This window comes from Pelodiscus sinensis, chromosome 19 (genome assembly GCF_052426305.1).
Source record: "Pelodiscus sinensis isolate ZL-2025 chromosome 19, ASM5242630v1, whole genome shotgun sequence".
In the NCBI taxonomy this organism is placed as follows: Eukaryota; Metazoa; Chordata; order Testudines; family Trionychidae; genus Pelodiscus; species Pelodiscus sinensis.
In genome coordinates, this window is record NC_143070.1 from 29,350,004 (window position 1) to 29,369,883 (window position 19,880).

Consider the following 19,880-nt stretch of genomic DNA (forward strand, 5'->3'; position numbering starts at 1 on the left):
CCTCTCCCTGGTCTCCAGCAGACCAGGGAGAGGAAGCAAAGCGGCGGAACACGCGGCCAGCTGACAGCTCAGCAGATGCAGAGCAGAGCAGAGCAGATGCGCCTGGGCTGTCTGCTGGCCGCGTGTTCCGCGGCTTTGCTCTGCTCTGCTCTGCTCTGCTCCCCCTCCCCCCAGTCTGCAGACCAGGGGGACGGGGAGCAAAGCAGAGCAAAGCCACGGAGCCCAAGGGCAGCAGGATAGCCACAGCGCGTCTGGGCTGTCCCGCTGCCCCCGTGCTCCGCGGCTTTGCTCCGGACGCCTGTGGTGCAGCAGCTGGGGCGCTGCCAGTTGGTCCCGTAGCGCCGCTCTGGGCGCCACTGGACCAACCCAGCAGCACCCCAGCTGCTCTGCCCCAGGTGTCCCCAAGTCACCAGCTGCTGAAAATGACCAGTGGCTGACTACAGGAAGCCCCTGCCCCGGGCTTCCTGGAATCAGCCGCTGATCAGTTTCAGCAGCAGCTGACTTGGGGATGCATGGGGTTCTTAAGTTGAATCTGTATGTAAGTCAGAACTGGCGTCCAGATTCAGCCGCTGTTGAAACTGATCAGTTTCAGCAGCAGCTGAATCTGGACGCCAGTTTCGACTTACATACAGATTCAACTTAAGAACAAACCTACAGTCCTTATCTTGTACGTAACCCGGGGATTGCCTGTAGGCGCATTGATTATTTTGAACTATGGGACGCACCCCTATTGAGTTAGAGCTGAACTCTGCCCCCAGCTCCCTGCTCCACCCACCCACCTACCTACTGACTCCCTCGCTGCCATGGGGCTGTTTGCATTGGCCTCTTCTCTCTGTAGCCAGGCTTCAGCCAGGACTGAGACTCAGGCAGGAGAATGTGACCCGGCTCCCTGCACCTGGGCCCTGCATTTCTCATCCCTCCAGAGACACATGTTAATGAAGGAATAAATCACAGTCACATGAGTGTAGATTATGAAATGTTGTTGCCTTGGAAACTCCCCATAGACCTTCCCCTGGGGTCCCGGGCAGCCCACTCACACTGCACAGCTTTCTTCGAGGTGAGGGTGCTGTGTAGACGTGCCCGTCCTGTTGAAGGCGAGCCTGCTGAGGGGAGGCTCTGGCCACTTCATTTCCTCGTGTCTCTCAGGCTGTGTTTACACTGCAGGGCTACGTCTACACTTCAGGCTTTTTGTGCAAGAGCAACTGCTCTTGTGTAAAATCTTGCAGAGCGTCTACACTGAAGGCACATTTTTGCGCAAGTAAATTTATAGTGCAGCATCAGACAACAGGGCTTCTTGCACAGAAGTTATTGCTCTCCCCACGAGTAATAAGCCCTCTTGTGCAAGAACTTGTCCACAAGGAGGCAGTGTGGACGGGCAACAGGGGTTTCTTGCTCAAGAAAGCCAAATATCTAAAATGCCCGTCAGAGCTTTCCTGCGCAGGAAAGCGTCCACACTGCCATGGCTGCTTTTACAGAAAAGCACTTCTCTTGTGCAACAGCACATGGCAGTGTGGACACACTGTTGGGCAAGACATTTTGCACAAAACAGGGTAGGTGTAGCCAGGGGGTGTTTGGGTTTGTTACGAGCACTGAGCTTTGTACAACAGCCCAGGGAACATTGTGAAAAGCCAAAACCTTCCCGCCCTGGGTGTCCTTGGCCAGTCAGCAAGTGGCAGAAAGGTTCCCTGAAGTGCTGACTTCAGGTGATTTGAAGCAAATTGTAACAGCTTAGATGAGGTGGCCGAGTGATTAAGGTGATGGACTGCTAATTCATTGTGCTCTGCACGGATGGGTTCAAATCCCATCCTCATCGGGTGTTTGCAGCCCATCCTCTTGCCTCTCTCAGAGGTTCAGTGCCAGCCTCTCCTGCAACCCTGCCTGCCCCACAGGGGAAATCTCCACAGAGACACTCCCAGCTGGGACCCTCAATCCCTTCTGCCCTCAAGGGGAAACCTCACAAAGGAGATTCCAGGCAGCCAGGCCATGGGGGGGTCTCTGAGATGTCCCACCTGGCTGTTGCCATGGTCCCTCTGTGAGGTCACTGCCTCCCAGCCAATGAGCTGAGGTGCTGCAAAAGTTTATTGTGATGTCACTGCTGCCTTGCAGGCTCATGTCCTGCCCCTGGCCAGCCCCTTGGCATGTGTGAGCTGCTCTCCCTGCCCCGGTCACTCAGGGCTGGTTCTGGGGCTCAAGCAGGGAACCTCAGAGGCTGCTCAGGGGGCCACGTTGCTAGGCCAGGGGCCCTGCTGTGGGGCTCTGAGTGTTGCTGTCCCTGCTGTACAGACAGGGCCATAGAGCCTCAGGAGGCTGCAGCGGTGGGAGACACTTCCCTGGTTTTGGGAGGTAGACGAGATGTCAAGTCCCATGACTTGGAGCCAGCTACAGATACCCATGGAAAGCTGATTTTCAGAGGGGTGTGATCAGCCCTTCCTGTGTATCTGGCTTCTTCAAAGGGGCTTAATCAGGAGTTAAAGTTGAAGAAGGGACAGTTAGAAGGTGAATTTCTGTCTCTGGCACTGTCCCACCTGACAAAGAATTTACATTCCTCTGCTTTCTGAGACAGTTGGCAAGGATGCTCCACAGTGGCTGTCTCTCTCTCTCCCTCTCTGCAGAAGCTGTTCAGACCCCTCACTAGCCAATGCTGGTGTTAGGTGCAGTTCTGAGTGCTAAAACCCCAGGGCTACGTCTACACTGGCCCCTCTTCCGGAAGGGGCATGTAAATTTCAGCAGTCGTCGTAGGGAAATCCGCGGGGGATTTAAATATCCCCCGCGGCATTTAAATAAAAATGTCCGCCGCTTTTTTCCGGCTTTTAAAAAAGCCGGAAAAGAGCGTCTAGACTGGCCCCGATCCTCCGGAAAAAGTGCCCTTTTCCGGAGGCTCTTATTCCTACCTTCTTATTCCTACCTTTTCTAAAAGCCGGAAAAAAGCGGCGGACATTTTTATTTAAATGCCGTGGGGGATATTTAAATCCCCCGCGGATTTCCCTACGACGACTGCTGAAATTTACATGCCCCTTCCGGAAGAGGTGCCAGTGTAGACGTAGCCCAGATGTACAAAGTCAGAATGAAGGGATGCATTTTGCTCTAGAAGTGACAGCCGGAGGGAGGTGGCTGGAGCAGAGCAGGGTCTTTCTGGAGAAAAAGCGGAGCCTGAGGATGAGAAGGCCCATGAGAGGCAGAGACTCCAGAGCGGGGGGGCTAGTTATTTGGTCTGGCAAACTGGCATGGCCCAGTCTGGCTGCTTTGATGTTCTATTTGGCTGTTCTTGTCCCCTCTGGGCAAGGGAGAATGGACCCTCCCCCCCATCCTGAAGTGGACAGAAAATGGCCTGTGAAAGGCTAGTGTAGGTGAGCAAGGAGACTTGCTTTATGTGTCCCTGATGGTCTAGTGGTTAGGATCCAGCACTTTTACTGCTGTGGCATGCGTTCAATTCCCAGTCAGGGAGCCCCCAGCAATTTTTACCAAACAACTCCATAGTCAACTTTCATGGCCTTAGTCAACTTTCTTGCCACATGTTACAGCAGCTGTCACCCAAGAGGTTAACTCAGGCTCCTTTCCCACCTCTCCCTCACTGTTAAAAAAAGGGTCTAATGGTGCCAGCAGCCTTTCAGAACATCCCCCAGCCCTTCCCTCCCCCTTGGCTGGGCACTGCCTGGGCTCAGGCCTCCCCGGTGCCAGCCTAAGGGCTCTGGAGAGGACAGGGCAGCTCCAGGGGCAGAGTCCTTTTTTCTGCAGTAGTTCAAACCCAGCCCCTTGGTTCCAACTAACTAATATTACTCCTCATTTTTTGCCCCTCTGTGCCTCCCTCCCAACCACAACATACCCCAACACACCCCCTTCCCTCTCCCTCTCCCCCTCCCCCTGCTGGTAACACAAACAGGACTTTTCCCTGTTGAAAGAACAAACTCTCTGGTTTTTATGTGGGGAATGTAGAATTGGGGAGGGGCTGGGGAAAGACCCTGGGAGGGGGAGGAGGCTGGGAGGAAGGGCTAAGGCTGGCACCTTCCTCTGGTGATCCCACTGCCTCATGTCAGGGGCCTCAGCAGCGCTGGGGGGTGGCTCCAGGGGGAGAAGCTGGTTCAGGAGAACTTGAGCTGCTGGGCCACTGAAGCAGGCCACCAGCAGCAGCCTCTGTGCAGGGCTCACACGCTCCAGGCCTCCCGGTCATATTGAGTCTTCCTGTGTGGCTTGGGCTCCAGAGCCTGCCCCCCAGCTGGTGCCTTAAGGTAGCCACTGCAGCAGCAGGAATTTGGGCATCAGGTCCCCTGCTTTTGAGGACAGGAAGCCAGGCCAAGGCCCTTTTTGCCACTGGGGCTGTGCAGGCTGGAGCCTCCCCCTACCAGATCTCTGCCCTACTTCCTGCAAAGCTCACATTTTTGCTTCTTTCTGCTTCCCTGTCCATAGCAGGCAGCTAAAGGAAGGGAAGTTACCAAACCAAACACCACTGCAGCTAGCATGGGGCTTGAACCCATGACCTTGGCATTATTAGCACAACGCTCTAACCAACTGAGCTAGCAGGCCTACGAAAGTGCAGTTCACCAGTGGCCCTTTCAAGAAAGGCGTCTCAGGCAGCTGCAGAGACGTCTCTGCAGCTGCCAATGGCTCTTCTCTGACAGGGCCACTGGCGACTCACTGTGACGTGCGCTGGCTAGTGCAGCTGGTTTGAGGGTTGGTCAAGGTGGCTGGCGGCCAGCAGACCCAGGGCAAAGAGAAGCCGGAATCTCTTGCTGCCAGCACCTTGCCTCCCAGCTTCTTCCCTGCCAGCAGCAGCTGCAGCCCCTTTCGGCCACTGGGTCAGCCCGGGAAGGGGGGCAGGAAAGGGGCCTCAGATTCCAGGGTTCTGAGTCCTGAGCGCTGCCCATGACACCAACCACCCCTCAATCAACTGGTCCAAACTGGTGCCCAGTTCATGCCCACTAGGACCGGCTTTACTTGGTTCCTTTCCACCCAGAGCCCCCTTCTTCTCCTGGGCTGCGAGGAGCATCAATGGGATACTCTCATATCCCAGCACAGGGCCATCTCTCCAGTGACAGGAGACGGGGCTGGGCTTCTGACCTGCTCCACTGACACCTCCCGTCAGTCAGCTCCATCACTCAGTGCATGCCAGGGAGCTGAGTGATTGTGCCCTTGAGTGGCATTCTCAGCCAGCCAATCAGCTTTGTGAGCAGTTCATGGAGGCGGGGCAAAGAGCTCTCTTGTTAGGCCAGCAAGGAAGCAGCCCAGGCCCCACCCCCAGGGAGCCGGCTGTGGAGGGAGCCACTGCCTCTCCCCTGTGTAGGAGGTACTTTCCCAGTGGGGCAACTCTGCTCCCTGGGGCCTGTCTCCATCGCTTCTGTCACCGCCAGGCAATGGGAGAGCGAGTGGACTCCCCACGGGGCGCACGGTGAGAGACAGGGGGCTGGTGGCTCAGGGAGGGGCGGTCCCAGGAGGCAGAGGGCACCTGTGACTCTCGGCTGGCAGCTGACACTCTGCTCCTTGCTTCCCTCCCGCTGCTTCACCTCCCAGGGCAGGCAGCTACACAAAGGGGCTGTGTCTACACTGGGCCACTTATTCCGGAAAAGCAGCCGCTTTTCCGGAATAAGCTGCGAGCTGTCTACACTGGCCGCTTGCTTTTCCGGAAAAGCAACAACGATCTACTGTACAAAATCAGCTGCTATTCCGGAAAAACTATTCTGCTCCCACTCGGGCATAAGTCCTTATTCTGGAACACTGTTCCAGAAAAGGGCCAGTGTAGACAGCCCAGTAGTCTTTTCCGGAAAAAAGCCCCGATCGTGAAAATGACGCTTGGGGCTCTTTTCCGGAAAAGCGCGTCTACATTGGCCACAGACGCTTTTCCAGAAAAAGGGCTTTTCCGGAAAAGCAGCCTGCCAATGTAGACGCTCCTTTTCCAGAAAAACTGAAAACGGCATAGTATTCCATTTTAAGCAGTTCCGGAAAAAGGTGCCAGTGTAGACCTAGCCCTGGGGTTTTAGAACTCAGAGCTGCACCTAACACCAGCATTTGCTAGTGAGGGGTCTGAATAGCTTCTGTAGAGAGGGAGAGAGCGACAGCCACTGTGGAGCATCCTTGCCAACTGTCTCAGAAAGCAGAGGAATGTAAATTCTTTGTCAGGTGGGACAGTGCCAGAGACAGAAATTCACCTTCTAACTGTCCCTTCTTCAACTTTTAGCTCCTTATTTAGCCCCTTTGAAGAAGCCAGATACACAGGAAGGGCTGATCAGCTTTCCATGGGTATCTGTAGCTGGCTCCAAGTCATGGGACTTGACATCTCGTCTCCCTCCTGAAACCAGGGAAGTGTCTCCCACGGCTACAGCCTCCTGAGGCTCTATGGCCCTGTCTGTACAGCAGGGACAGCAACACTCAGAGCCCCACAGCAGGGTCCCTGGCCTAGCAATGTGGCTCCCTGAGCAGCCTCTGATGTTCCCTGTGTGAGCCCCAGAACCAGCCCTGAGTGACGGGGGCAGGGAGAGCAGCTCACACATGCCAAGGGGCTGGCCAAGGGGCTGGCCATGAGCCTGCAGGCAGCAGTGACATCACAAGGAACTTTTGCAGAACCTCAGCTCATTGGCCGGGAGGCAGTGACCTCACAGAGGGACCATGGCAACAGCCAGGTGGGACAGGCTACAGGGCTGGGGCATCTCAGAGACCCCCATGGCCTGGCTGCCTGGAATCTCCTTTGTGAGGTTTCCCCTTGAGGGCAGAAGGGATTGAGGGTCCCATCCAGGAGTGTCTCTGTGGAGATTTCCCCTTTCCCAGGCTGCAGCAGGAGGGGCTGGGGCAGGCAGGGGTACAGGAGGGGCTGGCACTGAACCTCTGGGAGAGGCAAGAGAAAGGGCTGCTAACACCCAATGAGGATGGGATTGGAACCCCTGCATGCAGAGCACAATGGATTAGCAGTCCAGCACCTTAACCACTCAGCCACCTCACCTGAGCTGGTAGGATTTGCTTCAAATCACCTGAAGTCAGCACTTCAGGGAACCTTTCTGCCACTTGCTGACTGGCCAAGGACACCCAGGGCAGGAAGGTTTTGGCTTTTCACAATGTTCCCTGGTTTGTTGTACAAAGCTCAGTGCTGGTAACAAACCCAAACACCCCCTGGCTACATCTACCCTGCAGACTTCTTACACAAGAACTGTTTAGTGCAAAATGTCTTGCCCACACTACACAGCTGCACCTCCCATGTGCTGTTGCACAAGAGAAGTGCTTTTCTGTAAGAGCGCCCATGGCAGTGTGGACGTTCTCCTGCGCAGGAAAGCTCTGACGGGCATTTTAGCCATTGGGCTTTCTTGAGCAAGAAACCCCTGTTGCCCATCCACACTGCCTCCTTGTGGGCGAGTTCTTGCACAAGAGGGCTTATTCCTCATGGGGAGAACAATAACTTCTGTGCAAGAAGCCCTGTTGTCTGATGCTGCACTATAAATTTACTTGCGCAAAAATGTGCCTTCAGTGTAGACGCGCTGCAAGATTTTACACAAGAGCAGTTGCTCTAGCACAAAAAGCCTGCAGTGTAGATGTAGCCCTGCAGTGTAGACACAGTCTGAGAGACAGGAGGAAAGGAAGTGGCCAGAGCCTCCCCCCAGCAGGCTGGCCCTCAACAGGACGGGCACGTCTACACAGCACCCTCACCTCGAAGTGAGCTGTGCAGTGTGAGCGGCTGCCAGGACCCCAGGGGAAGGTCTGTGGGGAGTTTACAAGGCAACAACAGCTACAAAATTTCATAATCTACACTCATGTGACTGTGATTTATTCCTCCACTAACAAGTGTCTCTGGAGGGATGAGAAATGCAGGGCCCAGGTACAGGGAGCCGGGTCACATTCTCCTGCCTGAGTCTCAGTCCTGGCTGAAGCCTGGCTACAGAGAGAAGAGGCAAATGCAAACAGCCCCATGGCAGCGAGGGAGTCAGTACGTGGGTGGGTGAAGCAGGGAGCTGGGGGCAGTGCTCAGCTCTAACTCACTAGGGGTGCGTCCCATACTTCAAAATAATCAATGCACCTATTTTGAAATAGCTTATTTTGTAATTTGTGGCTGGCTACACAGCACTTCGAAATAAATCCCCATGCAGGGACGTCGGAATAGCGAGCCTGTTATAGCTTGAAATAAGGGGCTTGCTCTTAAGATGAGTCAGTGTGATATGAGCACCACGTCCTCTAAACCTCTGAGCTAGCCGACCCACAGGTGTGAGTCTCACAAGTAGCACTCGCAGGGATGTTGTGGGCTCTGGAACAAGGCGGGTGAGGCAACAAAGCCTTTTGCAAGCATGGGAATTAGCTCAAGTGGTAGAGCACTTGCTTAGCATGCGAGAGGCAGTGGGATCGATGCCCACATTCTCCAATTACAGCTCTCTCTTTTAATTTCAGTGGCCCTCTCCCTCTTCCTTCCTTCTCTCCCAAAAGAGACAGACCCCCCAGCAATTGCCATGCTGCAAAGCAGAGAGTGGAGATATCAAACTCACCAGCCCATCAGGCTCTGGGGTGCAATGGAAAGCATGTTGGACTTCTAAGCTGTAGTGGTTAATGTGAGTCCAGCAAGACGTTCAAAGGTTGTGGGTTCAAGTCCCACCAGAGTCACTTTAGCTGCTTCCTCGTTTCCAGGATGCAGCTTTTACAGACCAGTCAATCCTTAGGCTGACCCTGGGCTGGGCTGGCATCCAGGCAATTCCCAGCAGACTCCAGCAAGGATGGAGGGAAGGGCTGGTCCTTGGGGTTGGGGCTGGGGGTTGTTCTGAAAGGCTGCAGGTGCCGTTAGACCATTTTGTCCCTCCCTGTCTCCTACTAGTGCTGAGCAACACTCAGGCTGTGACACGGCTGCCAAACATCCTGGACAGTTAATAATGAGCCAGACGGGTTTGTTGGCAGCTCAGTGTGCGGAGCCTTAGATGAAACATTTAAAGGTCCCTGGTTCAATCCCAGGCTTTGCCATGTCTCTCGGTGCAGCAAGGCCCTCTCTGCTCCCCTTATCATGCTCGTGCCCTGTGACATCCCCTCATCCATCCTGGCAGCAGCCCATCTTTGCTTCTAAACCTCCCTCAGATTGGCTGCTTCTGCTTCCTTGGCTAAAGTCCCTCCCCCTGTGCATGTGGCTGGCAGGGATTGCTAGAGGGATCCATTTACGTGTAGCTTCACTGAAACCCCCCTCATTGGCCTGCGCCTAGGTCAGTCCATGTGTGTTAAAGGGCCTCAGGGAGCACAGAGCAGAGGGATCCCCTCGACACACACACACAGTCCCAGCCCCAAGCTTCTCCAGATCCCAGATCCTGTGCCCTGACTTCTCTACCATCCCACATCCTCACCCCTGCCCTGAGCCCCCCCTCCACCACTCTCACACACTCCCCAAATCCCTGCCTTGAGCCTCCCACACTCCACATTTTAATTTCTTACAGGTACTGTCCTATCACAACCCCTCCCCCAACTTCCTGCCTTGAGCCGCCCCCTCCCTCCTGCCCAGCCCAAGGGGTGGTGCCCAATAGAACAGTCCCTGTAAGAAATGTGTCACTTTCACCCCTGGGAGCAGCTCAGCCAGGCAAAGGGGCTACCTGGGGCAGGACATTAGCCCTGGAGGGCAGGGGTGGGTGTGGCAGTGACATCACAAGGGCCTTTTGCAGCCCTTCAGCTTATTGGCTAAAGGAGGTTGGGAGGTGATGACCTCACAGAGAGTCCATGACAATGGGCAGGTGGGACAGGCTGCAGGGCAGGGGTCATCTCAGAGCCCCCCCCCCCCCCCCCCCCCCCCCCCCCCGCGCCATGGCTTTGCTGCAGGGAGTCTCCTTGAGAGTTGCCCTTGAGGCCTTTTTGGAGCCTTCTCCTTTCCCAGGACTAACTGACCTAGAAGGCCGACGTCTCTGTGGAGAAGGGAAGAGCTTCCAAGAAGACCATTGTACATGTAGCAGGGGAATTAGCTCAAGTGGTAGAGCGCTCGCTTCGCATGTGAGAGGTAGTGGGATCAATGCCCGCATTCTCCAATGAGGGGAAAAATTTCCAATTTTTCTTTTTACCAGCAGAGCCAGCCAGGGGGCTAAGTGGCTCCAGTAGCCCTCCCCCCCCGGCCCGGCCCCCACTTCCTACTTGGTCTCCCCAAAAGCCAGCCACGTTGGGGCAGAGAGCTGCTGGACACCAGCCCTTCTGGGCCAGACAGTGGCAGGAGCACTGGAGACAGGCTGTAGGTGGGGCAGAATTAGCTCCATTGGAAAAGTGCTGCCTTTGCACATGAGAGGTAGCAGGATTCACTCCCATCTTCTCCCACCGGCTCGCTGGTGCTGAGGGGCCGGCCCCTTTCCTGCCGCCCCAACTCTTATTCCCACAATGCGCTTTGTGCAGGGGCCGCTGGTCTTTCTGCCAAGGTGCGTGGCTGGGAGCCAGGACTCAGGACCCTTCCTAAAATATACAAATCCCCGCCCCCCACGACCCTCTGTTCCACTCACACGGTCTGGCTGCTGCCTACATGGAGCTCAGGGGCCAGGTGGGTGACTTGCCTTGCAGCTGTGACAGCATCAGACCCCTGCCACCCGCCTGCTCAGTGTGGAGACCAAGCCCAAGGGTGGCACCTGGGATGTGAGTTACACAAAAGCCTCTTGTTCCTTGTCCAGTTCCCAACATTGGCTGCAGATGCCAGTTTCTGTGGGGGTGTAGCTCAGTGGTAGAGTGTTTGACTGCAGATCAAGTGGTCCTTGGTTCAAATCCAAGTGTTCCCTTAGACAATTTCTTTCTAGTGGAAATATTTTCCTTTCCAGTTCCATCACAATCTGACTTTACATTGCTTGAGGTTCTTGACATTAATAAGAACCCTTAATGCAGAGCTACTCAACTTTGGAAGCCCTGGTGGCCACAATGAATGGCATTTAACCAGGATGGACAGGGCAGGTGTCCCTAGTTTGTGTATTCCAGGAGCTGGGAATGGGTGACGGGAGGGATCACTTAACAAGTGTCTGTCCTGAGGATTCCCTCGGGACAATGAAATTGGCTGCTGTTGTGAGACAGGATCCTGGGCTAGTTGGACAACTGGCATGGCCCAGTCTGGCTGTTTTGATGTTCTGTTTGGTTTCTGTTCTTGTCCCCTTTGGGCAAGGGAGAAGGGACCCTCATCCTGCGAAAGGCTAGTGTAGGTGAGCAAAAAGGCATGTATCAGGTGTCTCTGGTGATCTAGTGGCTGGGATACAAAACTCTTGCTGGTCTGATTCCCACTCAGGGAAACCAGCCTGATGTTTCACATGACCACTGTCTAGTCATTTTTCTCACCTCATTGTCTCATTGTCACATGTAACAGCAGCTGTGACCCAAGAGGTTACTTCAGGCTCCTTCCCACCTCTCCCTCACTGCTAAGGCAACACTTGCCATTTTCACATGGGGCAGAGCTGGGTGACTCAAACTGCCCCTTCTCTCTCCTGCATGGGCAGTGCTACAGGAAGAGGGGCTGACACTCTGCTCCATGCTTCCTTTCCACTGTTTCACCTCTCAGGGATTTTTTTTCCTTCCTTGTTTATAGCAGGTAGGTACACAAAGGCAAGGCACCAAACCAAACAGCCTTGGCGCCAGCACGGGGCTTGAACCCATAACCTTGGCATTACTAGTATCAACCATTAAACACCCAAGCCAGTAGGAAAAGACACTACAGACAGCTACAAGGACGTCTCTGCAGCTGCCAAAGGCTTTTCTCTGATGGAGCCACTAGTGACTCACTGTGATGTGGGCTGGCTAGTCCAGCTGGTTTGAGGCTTGGTCAAGCTCATCTTGCCCTACAGGGCCACTGGCAACAGCTGCTCTCTTGTGTGCTGCTGTGGGGAAAAGCTTCCCTGACAGCTGCTGAACTAGCTTGGTGGGGACAGTGTTAAACTGAAGATTTAAAGATGTCTGGTTCAATTCCTGGCAGTGGTAGGAGACCTTTGTTTCTGTGGCTGAGCTGTTGGTTGGGTCCTCTGTAGAGAGCCTGTCTGTTGCCCCTAAAAGGGCCTTGCCTGCTCTGCCTCATCCAGGGGAAGGGAAAAGAACTCTCCTTAGAAGTAGAGTCAAACCAGCCACCTAGGGACAGCTGCTCCAGTCCTCTGCTCTATAAGCTGAGCTATGGAGGAGCCTTTTGGGGCTGCTTCTCTGTCCAGGTGTCTCTGTCCACAAGGGCAGGAACAGAATCCTGGAATCACCTTCTGCCCAGACTCACACTCTTGGGAACAGCTGGTTGCAGAAGGTGAGGACAGAGAATCTGTGCCCATCTGCCAGTAGCTCCTGGGGTGGGGGGCAGGGCTTTGTGTGTTGGTATTACACGTGACATCACAATGCCCCGATGCACATGGCTTGACACCCCCTCCTGGAGCAGCAGCGGGCTGGGAGGGCGGCACGCTGGGATGGAACAGGCTGTCAAGCATCTTTGGCTCCTGCCATCTGCTGCTACATGGCACCAAATTTTGGAAAACCCTGTTCTCTGGACACGTCCCTTCTGCCTCGTAGAAAGAGTGTCCTCTTCAGTCTGGACGTGGCACTGAAAGAAGTAGAAGGGGATTGATAGGGGATGGGGAGTGTGGGGAGAGTGTCTCAGGGGTTTGTTGCTTTGGTTAGAGGTGTGGCCAAAACACAGGCCTCGTTGTGAGCAGGATTTGAACCTTTGCAGGGAAAGTCTATTAGATTTCAAGTCCAACACCTTAACCACTCAGCCATCACAGCTGTGAGCACAGCAGTGCCTGGGCACCAGCAAACAAAAGGTCTGAGGGCCACATAGTGTCTCCCTTCGGTGGGGCCCTGCTAGTCTTTAGCTGTGAAAGCTTAAAAATCAACAAATGGTCCTAGAATGAGAGAATCCTGCCTTGAGTCCGTGTTCTCTGTCCCAGAGAGCAGCCCCATGGCTAAGCTGGCCCAGGTACCTGCCAGGTCCGGGGGAGGTGAGGGAGGCAGCCCCCAGTGGTGCCTGGCCAATGTCTCTGCTCTTCCCACCATCCCCCCTTATGTAGCTGGAGGCAGCTTCCTTCAGTTGAGCTTGGCCATGTCCTCACAGCAGGAAGCCAAAGGCAGCAAGAGCAGACTTCTGGCCCCTAGTCAGGTGCTCTCTGGTCTTAGTTGGACTCACTAAATCGAACTCCAGAAGGTTGACGGCAGCCCGTCCTCCCCAGCTGAGTGTGGTTCTTGTTCTTCTGCACAGCCCAACCCATAGAGACCAAGGACGTGCCAATGGGCATCTACATCACACCCTTGTTGAATTGCTGGAAACACAAACCAGACACACAGCGGGTTTGAGCTGGTTCCAGCTGAGGGATGGGTTTGCCTGGTTTATGTGTATTGGTGCCAGAAAACATTAAGGGTTTGTATTCATTTAAAGAGTCCACATACAACAGAAATCCAGGAGGCAATAGAACTGGAGACGTAAATGTTTCTACTGAAGGAAGATTTCCTAAGGGGGCACTTGAATTTAAACCAAGAACCACTTGATCTGCAGTTGAACACTCTGCCACTGAGCTACACCCCCACACGAAATGCATACCTGCAGCCCGTATTGTGCACTAGGCAGGTGTCGAAGCAAAAACACGCTCCTCTGTGTTTCGGCAGCTAACAAACAGCTTTATTAATTAATAAAGCACAGCATGAGCCAAACGTGGTCACAGCAGAGCCGGGCCCAGTAAGGCTGATAATACAATCAATCCTAGTATCTTTATACCCTTAGCCAAACAGTCTGACGTCAGGGCATCCAATCACAGAAATCCTCAATTAAACTTGGAAAAACAAAGCCTTATCAACAAGATGGCGGACAGGTACGAGGGAGTACATCTCCTGTCCCAACCTGCCCAATTAACACATACCAATAGCCCATCCTGTAGGCCTCTTCTCACGGGGTGACAGAAAGTTCACTCTGGTCTACGTGCTTGAGAGAAAAGCTGAAATGGTTTCTGATATACAAGATGGCTTCTAGCGAAACATAAAATAGCTTCTACACAGGGAACACGAGGCTTTTGTGTAACACACATCTCAGGTGGGATGGACTCTCACTGACCCCAGACTGAGATGGACCCTAACGAGTGAATCTTGCTACCTCTGGGGTCTAGCAGCTTTTCACCCCAGCTTTGTGGGAGGCCAAGTGGGAAGGGGCCTCTGGAGGCTCATAGCCCCCTGGCCTGCTGTGTCTGTAGAAAGGGGGGAGAGGACACACACTTGTCACTGGGGAACAGGGCGCATGGATCCCACTCGTTCCTGCAGAAAATGAAACAGGCTGAGCATTTTGCAGAGAACGGGCCAGAGCCCTTCTCCTGTCCCTGGAGAGATGGAAATGGGGCCGTTCCTTGTGGGGTAAGAAGTGGGTGTGTCGGGAGTGGGGTTCGAGTTCAAACCTCTCCACAGACCAGAACCCCACATTACGGGCAAGAAAGAGCCTTGAGTCAGGCAGTGGAGAACACTTGGCTCCTGTTACGCTGAGATGGGATATTAGGAAACTTTTCCCATGCACCCTGGCTAGCTCAGTTGGTAGAACATGAGACTTTTAATCTCGGGGTCATGGGTTCAAGCCCGATGCTGGGCAGTGCCCTTCTTTATCTCACATTCTCAGCCTGTGAGCAATTGGCTCTCCGTTTTCACAAGGGTTTTAGAAAGAAAAAGTCTATTCCTGGGGTCCAGCTTTAGTAAAACCAAAGAGAGAACCAACTGCAGTTTCCATCTTCTGAGGGGAAGGGAAGAGGATTTTCTTCTCCTCAGTTCTAGCCACATCAGCCCAGGGGGGAGAAAAAATAACCCTTCGCCGGCTGATTGTCCCCCGTCAGCTTCTGTAGCTTCACCTCCTTCCACAGCAGCTCCAGCTTTGAGCTACAAATCTCAAGGGGCTGGTGAGGAAATTAGGCGCTTCCCTGAGAACAAAAGGTGGAGTGTTCACAAGGAGCATCCCCCTCCCCAGCAGAGCAGGGTGTTAGAAAGAGCTAGAAACAGAACAGTCAGACAAGTTCCATCCCTTGAAATGTGTTTCTGTGGTGTAGTGGTTCTCATGTTTGCCTAACACACAAAAGGTCCTTGGTTCAAAGCCAGGCAGGAACATGGGGTCTTCTCTTATTGCGGTGCCCAGGTAACTTCAGCTGCTGCTGACCAGCCTGTTGATGAGCCCAAGGCTCATGTGACCGGGGGGGTAACGTCAGCTGATAATGCCCCTGGATGCCAACCTGGGGAAGCCAGATAAATTAGGCCAGGCAGCTGCTTGTGCCTTGGCCTCCCCTGCCCTGGGGGGGTTGGTGCATTGGGCGTGCTCTGTCTGCTGCCTCCTTTGTGTGACTTGCCCAGTGTAACAGGCCAAATGTCGGAAAAGCCTCTTTCCCCCCCCCCCCAAAAAAAAAGTAGAAGAAAAAGCTGCACAAATTGGGTTTTGAAATTTGTGTAGCTTTTCCCAGAAGAGCAGTGTAGGGCAGACATAGCCTGAGTGTTGCTCAGCACTGGTAGGAGACAGGGAGGAGACAGGGAGGGATAAAACGATCTAATGGCACCTGAAGCCTTTCAGAACAACTCCCAGCCGCAACCGCAAGAACCAGCCCTTCCCTCAACCCTCACTGGGGTCTGCTGGGAACTGTCTGGACTCAAGCCCACCCCAGTTTCACCCTAAGGATTGTCTGTTCTGTAAAAGCTGTGCCCTTTAAATGAGAAAGCAGCTAAAGTGACACTCGTGGGACTTGAACCCACAAACTTTGAATGTCTAGCTGGGCTCACATGAATCACTGCAGCTTAAAATAGTGATAGAAAAATAGCCAAATTAGTCTAGGGTAGCTGAAACAAAATACAGAAAAAAACCAGTTTCTTGCCATTTTAACTCAGAAAGGACATTATCTCAACGACTTAATTACCTGCATCCTGCTTCAAAAGCCTTTTAAAACTGCACTTTAAAGAGAATCCTCTGAACTGTTATTCATGCTAAAATTCGACACTTTATGGCGGGGTCCTAACAAAGACTCTAGTTATCTTACCCATTACAAAGATAGCTTCCCCAATTATCACCTCTAATATCATTAGCTCACAGACATTTACCTTCCCCCCGCATCCCCGTTCTGTTCTGAAATTTGATTTGTCCTTTTCATATGTGTTTGGTTTTTTTAATTGTATCCATTGATATATATGGTTGTGACAATTTTCTTCCACTATTTCGTCTGAGGAAGTGGGTCTGGCCCACGAAAGCTCATCATCTAATAAACCATCTTGTTAGTCTTTAAAGTGCTACATAGTCTTGTATTTTGTTGCAGCTTAAAAGTCCAACATGCTTTCCGTTGCACCACAGAGCCTGATATCTCCACTCTCTGCTTTGCAGCATGGCAATTGCTGGTGGCAAAGAAAGGGGACCCAGGTCTGTCTCTTTTGGGAGAGCAGGTAGGAAGAGGGAGGAGGCCACTGAGCCCCTGACAGTGAAAATAAGGGATAAGAGCTGAGCTGCAGTTGGAGAATGTGGGCATTGATCCCACTGCCTCTCGCATGCTAAGCAAGCACTCTACCACTTCAGCTAATTCCCCTGCTGCTTTTACAGAGGCCTTCTTGCAGGCACTTCCCTTCTCCACAGGGACGTCTGTCATCTAGGTCAGTTAGTCGTGGGAAAGGAGAAGGCTCTGAAAAGGCCTCAAGGGCAACTCTCAAGGAGACTCCCTGCAGCAAAGCCATGGGGGGGGGGGGCCTCTGAGATGGCCCCTGCCCTGCAGCCTGTCCCACCTGGCCATTGTCATGGACTCTCTGTGAGGTCATCACCTCCCAACCTCCTTTAGCCAATAAGCTGAGGGGCTGCAAAAGGCCCTTGTGATGTCACTGCCACACCCACCCCTGCCCTCCAGGGCTAATGTCCTGCCCCAGGCAGCCCCTTTGCATGGCTGAGCTGCTCCCAGGGGTGAAAGTGACACATTTCTTACAGGGAGTCCTGGGAGATGAAGCAGCTGGAGGGAGCCAGGAGAGCAGAGGCCAGCCTGAGAGCTGAGAGTCAGAGGTGCCCACTGCACTTTTACACCACAGGTCCTGTGGTGTAAGGGACAGCACTCAGGACTCTGAATCCTGCGATGTGAGCTCAAATGTCAGAGTGAGACCTACTAAGACTCAGGTGGTTGTTACAAGGTTCAGGTGCTTCAGCTTCCATCCCCTGAGGTTCAACGGAGAGAGTTTTGTTCCTCTTGCTGGGTGTCTGAGGCCACTGGAGCTCCATCTCCAGATGGAGCAGGCCCGCGGGAAGGGCCTGATGCCATCACAGGTGCAGGGCAGGTCACCCAACTGACCCCTGAGCTCAGCCCATGCTGGAGGCAGCCAGACAGTGTGAGCGGGTCAGAGGGGGGATTGGGGGAAGGGTCCTGAGTCCTGGCTGCCAGCCACGCACCTTGGCAGAAAGACCAATGGCCCCTGCACAAAGTGCATTGTGGGAATAAGAGTTGGGGCAGCAGGAAAGGGGCCGGCCCCTCAGCACCAGGGCACAGGCAGGAGAAAATGGGAGTGAATCCTGCTACCTCTGCCATGGCTATAACGTCCCTGCGGCTGCCTAAGGCTTCTTTCTGAAAGGGCCACTTGTGAGACTGATACCTGTGGGCCGGCAAGGTCGGAGGTTTAGGACGTGATGCTCATATCGCACAGACACGTCTTAAGAGCAAGACCCTTATTTCAAACCATAACGGGCTCGCTATTCCGACGTCCCTGCAAACCTCATGGCGCGCGGAGTGAGGAGTGAGGGATCGGAATTGTGATTTATTTGGAAACAAGTGCTGTGTAGCCAGCGCCAAAATACAAAATAAGCTATTTCTAAATTGACTTGAAATAAGCTACCAAATTGCATCGTTTATTCTGAGCTATGGGACGCACCCTAGTGAGTTAGAGCCCAGCTCTGCCCCCCCACAATGACCTGAGGTGCTGCAAAAGTTCCTTGGAAGAGGGATTTTTCCCATCAGTGAAGCGTGTGGGTAGCAATCCCACTGCCTCTCGCATGCTAAACAAGCACTCTACTACTTGAGCTAATGCTCCTGGTGTAGCAACAAAGCCCCTCTTGGAGGCTCTTCCCTTCTCCACAGGAACGTCTGTCTTCTAGGTCAGTTAATCAAGGGAAAGGGGAAAACTCCAATGAGGCTCCTCCTCACACTCGTGCTTGTGACCCTTATTCCCTCTCTGGCCTCAAGGGCAGATCTCCAGAAGGAGACTCCCTGCAGCAAAGCCATGGGGGGCTCTGAGACTCCCTGCAGCAAAGTCTCTGAGGTTTCCTCTGCCCTGCAGCCTGTCCCACCTGGCCATTGTCATGGACTCTCTGTGAGGTCATCACCTCCCAACCTCCTTTAGCCAATAAGCTGAGGGGCTGCAAAAGACCCTTGTGATGTCACTGCCACACCCACCCCTGCCCTCCAGGGCTAATGTCCTGCCCCAGGCAGCCCCTTTGCATGGCTGAGCTGCTCCCAGGGGATGAAAGTGACACATTTCTTACAGGGAATGTTCTTTTGGGCACCACCCCTTGGGCTGGGGTGAGGGTTAAGGCAGGAAGTCTGAGGAGGGGTTGTGATAGGACAGTACCTGTGAGAAATTAAAGTGTGGTGTGGAGTGTGAGAGGCTCAAGGCAGGGATTTGGGGATTGTATGTTGGGGGTGGGGCTCAGGGCAGGGGTGAGGACGTGGGAGGATATGGGAGTCAGGGCACAGGATTAGGGATGTGGGGGGGCTTGGGGCTGGGACTGTGTGTGTGTGTTGAGGGGATCAATGGGACTAGATTCCCAGCTCCCTCTGCTCTGGGCTCCCTGAGGCCCTTTAACACAGAAGAGCTTTCTCTGCAGCGCGCTGAGGAGAGGAACCCCTGAGCCAGTGATGCCGCTTTGCCCACGTTGGCGGGGAGAGAAAGCAGGCCAGGTGCCCAGTAACCCCAGACAGATGTGCACATCTGCACGAGAGCAGCAGCTGTTGTGGGATTCTAGAAATCTCCCCCTAGATCTAATTCCCCACGTGCCAGGCACCAGTCAAAGCCAGGGCTCCGGGGTCTCAAGCAGAGCACTGCTGGGGGCAGATACGTGTCTATTTGAGGCAGGTTCCTCACTCCCACGTCCCAGACACATAATGTGGCACAAAGACCAATGGTCCCTGCACAAAGTGTGTCACAGGGATAAGCGTTAGCCCCAGGAACAAGCATCGCCCTGCAGAAGAGACACCCCTGGTCTGGAGCCAACAAACCCAGGAGCCACCCAGCTCAGGATCCCCAGGCGCACTGATACAGACTCTCTGGCACAGGAGAATCCCAAGCCTCAGTTCTGCCGGCCAGAGTTTTCTCCTCTTCTGTTTCTTGTCAGCTCCCTGCAAAACACCTCACAACGTTAGATGAGGGTGAGTGGGGATAAACCCAGCTGGGCTGTAGAGCGGCTGTTAGATGGGGAAAGAGAGGTGCTCCCGCCGCCTCCCGAGCAACTTACACATGTAAGAAAACTGCCATTGGAGGTGGCTGTATAGATGTCAGGATGGCCAAGTGGTCTAAGGCGCCAGACTCAAGGACCTGTCTTTTCCTTAGTTGGATGTTCTGGTCTCCAAATGGAGGTGTGGGTTCAAATCCCACTCCTGACACATCATCTGCTTTATGTCTAGAGAGGTGGCCTCATTTCTCCTGACATTGTAGGAGCCCTTGCTCCTCCCACATGCTCATGAAAGCATTTCTCTTAGGCTGCATCTAAACAAAAGCATTCCTTGGGAATAACGGCCATTACACTGCAATAACAATGGGAGTGTCTACACAGCAATTCCATTATTCCGACGTCTGTAACGCTCCATCCAGACCAGTGGTCTGAGGAGCCAGGAGGTTTCCAGGCTGCAGACAGACAAGCCCACAGGCAAAGACAAAGCAAAGTCCCAGCCACTTCCTGCTCAGCCCAGCAGGGTCTCTGTGTGGCCCCCAGACCTTTTGTTTGCCTTTCCCCAGGTGCAGGGGCCCACATTCAACAACACTCACAGGCCCCA

The 19,880-nt window shown here is 53.8% G+C and overlaps 2 non-coding genes across 2 annotated transcripts; both read left to right on the plus strand.

The window, feature by feature from the left end:
* Window positions 1-10,616: 10,616 nt before the first annotated feature.
* TRNAC-GCA (transfer RNA cysteine (anticodon GCA)) lies at window positions 10,617-10,688 on the plus strand. Its single transcript has one exon. It is a non-coding gene; the product is annotated as a tRNA-Cys (tRNA).
* An 8,693-nt stretch (window positions 10,689-19,381) lies between these two features.
* Window positions 19,382-19,490, plus strand: TRNAL-CAA (transfer RNA leucine (anticodon CAA)). The gene is made up of 2 exons: window positions 19,382-19,419; window positions 19,445-19,490. It is a non-coding gene; the product is annotated as a tRNA-Leu (tRNA).
* The last annotated feature ends 390 nt before the right edge of the window (window positions 19,491-19,880 follow it).